This window comes from Sinocyclocheilus grahami, unplaced genomic scaffold (assembly GCF_001515645.1).
Source record: "Sinocyclocheilus grahami isolate Dianchi unplaced genomic scaffold, SAMN03320097.WGS_v1.1 scaffold1259.1, whole genome shotgun sequence".
NCBI classification, from domain to species: domain Eukaryota; kingdom Metazoa; phylum Chordata; class Actinopteri; order Cypriniformes; family Cyprinidae; genus Sinocyclocheilus; species Sinocyclocheilus grahami.
In genome coordinates, this window is record NW_015506438.1 from 459801 (window position 1) to 463235 (window position 3435).

Here is a 3435-nt window from a genome sequence, read left to right on the forward strand (position 1 = left end):
TAAACTGAACTGAGCTGGATGATGACATCACTGAATTCAATGATGAACTGTCTTTAACTGAAAAATGAGTGTTTACTATTGTCATTTTGCATTATTGACACACTATTTTCCTAATTAATGCTGTCCAGTTGCTTTGACACAATCTGTATTGTTAAAAGCGCTATATAAATAAAGGTGACTTGACTTGACTTGACATTGTCACCACATCTGGGATTCAGTCTTTTTGTCAGCTTGTTTTCTTTCAATAAGCACAGGTTTTGTATTTTATTTAGTAGATTGATCGTATTGATCTGAGGTGCGTTTCCCAAAAGCATATGGTCGCAGGGTCCATCGTTACCAATAGAGTTCAATGGAACTAACGACCATAGTTACCTAACGATACTTTTGGGATCAGTTGAGTGAAAAAGCATAATTTCTGCATAATTTTGACAATATTCACTCATAACCTGAAGTGCGAAAGCTCAGATCAATGAGACCTACGATCAGTACACTCTTAAAAATAAAGGTGCTTAAAAACGATGCCACAGAAGAATCATTTTTGGTTCCACAAAGAAGCATTCAGTCAAAGGTTCTTTAAAGAACCATCTCTTTCTTATCTTTTTATAATCTGAAGAACCTTCTTTCGCCACAAAGAAGCTTTTGTGAAACAGAAAGGTTCTTCAGATGTTAAAGGTTCTTTATGGAACCATTTAGACAAAAAGGTTCTTCTATGGCATCGTGAAGCACCTAATTGAAATAGGCTATCCTGTGTATGCGAAGTAAGTTTGAGTCCAATGCGAAAACATGAACTAGCGTTTTCATGAAAAAGACCATTGAAATTTGATTGAAAATAGACTACTCAGACACTGTGTGTGGGAAAGAAGGCCGTCTGCGGTGCATTTAATTAACACTAATGACCTGCCGACTGACTGCTCAGACTTGTTTTTAAGATGTGCTGTGATCTAAGTAACTGTTTTATAATAATGACATATTTTGCTTTTGTAAAGAGAGACACTTTCTTGACCTGTCCTGCTGGAGTATCATAACGCACTGTTGTGTAAATCGTGTGTTTAGGAACTAGTTTGGTGGATGCAGTCAGTATTTGTACAAAAACAGTGTCTTATACTCTCTGTTGACACGTCAAACAAACAGCCGTGTGCAAGTGTTTACAAGAACAACTCCTGTTTCAAAGATTCAACTTCTGCCTTAATCTCCAGCTAAAGATTTCAGCTCATCGTATAAACCCAGCGTGAGATCAGTGATGGATAACAGTTCTAAAACTAATCAACTTAAGATCATATTTTAGTTTATATTAATATTCTGAATTATTTATTTATTTAGTCATTATTGCCATGGTCATTTTTATTTTAATGACATTTTTTTGTAATTTTGTTGTGTTTTTATCATTCTTATAATTTTTTTTATATGTCTATAAGGTTTTTTATTCATTTTAATTTCCTTTTTCATTTTTAGTACATCAAGTTAAACTAAATGAAAACGAGAAATAGGCTATTACGTGTTCCAAGAAAGTTTTCTTTATGCTTATTTTTTCCACAAAACACAATGCTGTCTGCCTACCTGGTCAGTCCTTGTTAAAGCAGGATTGCATGATCACATTAATTCCCAAAATAAGCCCAGAGATCTCCCATCATGACCATCGACAGAGCTAACAGAGCTCAAGTATTGATATGATGGATCTGCACACTCATCTAGCTCTTATCCAGCTTATTAAGACAACATTTGCTCCTGTTTTCAGTGAATGGGGCGGGACGCTGTATTACTGTCTGATGTTTGTATCTGTCTGGATCGAGCAATATAGGTGAACACACCCATCTGTCATTTAATAAGAACATGAAAAGCTCAGCTTCACTGTTAACTTGTTTCATGTTTTATGAATCATCTGATGTGGGCAATCCCTCTGTGTAACACACACACACACCCTGCTCATGTTCTGTCACGTTGAACTGTGCGATATCCACATGTGCTTACAGACGTGTGTTTAAAACTTTAAATAATCAGTAAGTGTTTTTAATACAATACCTTGTGAACAGATTCATCTTTCAGCTTATGCGTTTATGCAGAGTGACTTACAGAAATGATTGTTACACTTTCCTGATTTGCCAATGTCTACCACCAATGAAAATTTAAAAAAAAATTAAATAATTTGTTACATTTTTTTAAATTTTACATTATTTGACCCTCTAACTCTAACACTTTCTATTCTATTTTAATTCTACTTTATCTATATTTATCTTATTTTTTTTATTTAAAAAAACTAAAAACAAACACTACTTGTAAGATAGATCTACTTGTTTTTCTTTGTGTGTGTGTGTGTGTATATATATGTGTGTGTGTTTAATATATATATATATATATATACTGTATATATACACCTTGCTACGTGTACTGTGTTAGGCTAACCGAGACTTGTCATTTGCACTTATATATTGTTGCTCTTTAGTTAGTTTTGACTGGTTTTATTGTCCTCATTTGTAAGTCGCTTTGGATAAAAGCATCTGCTAAATGACTAAATGTAATGTAAATGTTACATGTAACTAGTTACTCCCCAACACTGTGAAGAAGATACGACAACCTACATGTCATGTGACCAATAACAGATATCAGAGAACTGTGAAATGTGAATCTTTTGTTCATTTGTCGAGATTTGGCTGACAAAAATTTTTGGAATCCTTGCTTTGTAATATATCATTCTGAATATGTTATATTAATCCAGACGATTACTGGTGTCTTCTCATGGATTTGGAAATATTAGCCTCTTTAAGCATTCAGGCTCTTACATTAAAGATCACGCTTTCTGTGGAACAGTCATAAAAGACAGAAATATCATTCTTAATTAATTCAATGTGAATAGGCACGAGAATGAGGTATTACTATTGAATGATGGCAAAAAAAATGCTATTTCTGAGCTGTCCTCAAATTACATGCGTGTGTACACAAATATTATAATGTGCACGTTTTCTAATATAAGCTCTCAATATCATTGTATTATTGACTTTTGTGTTATGCACAATGAGTCAAAAAAGCCTCTTGATGATTTTATGTACATATTTCAAACCCATGCAGCAAGGGGTTATTCATGATCCATCACCATTATGTATTAATGAAGATGCGTACATGCATAGTTTTTTATTTATTTATTTATTTTGACATATTTTTCAGTATAATGACAAAATAAAAGAACATTTTAATTATAGATAGATAGATAGATGATAGACAGACAGACAGATAGACAGACAGACAGACAGACAGACAGACAGACAGACAGACAGACAGACAGACAGACAGACAGATAGACAGATAGATAGACAGATAGATAGACAGACAGATAGATAGATAGATAGATAGATAGATAGACAGACAGATAGATAGATAGATAGACAGATAGATAGACAGACAGATAGATAGACAGATAGATAGACAGACAGATAGATAGAT

At 33.6% G+C, this 3435-nt stretch overlaps 1 protein-coding gene across 2 annotated transcripts in view; it reads right to left on the minus strand.

The window, feature by feature from the left end:
• gal3st1b (galactose-3-O-sulfotransferase 1b) overlaps positions 1 to 1725 on the minus strand; it is a 7716-nt gene extending 5991 nt beyond the window's left edge. The window contains exon 1 of one of the 2 annotated variants that reach the window (XM_016254552.1): positions 1558 to 1725. The gene's annotated coding sequence lies outside the window, so the exon portion shown is untranslated. The remainder of the gene's footprint in view (positions 1 to 1557) is intronic. The other variant, XM_016254551.1, reaches the window with a different exon arrangement.
• Positions 1726 to 3435: the final 1710 nt, after the last annotated feature.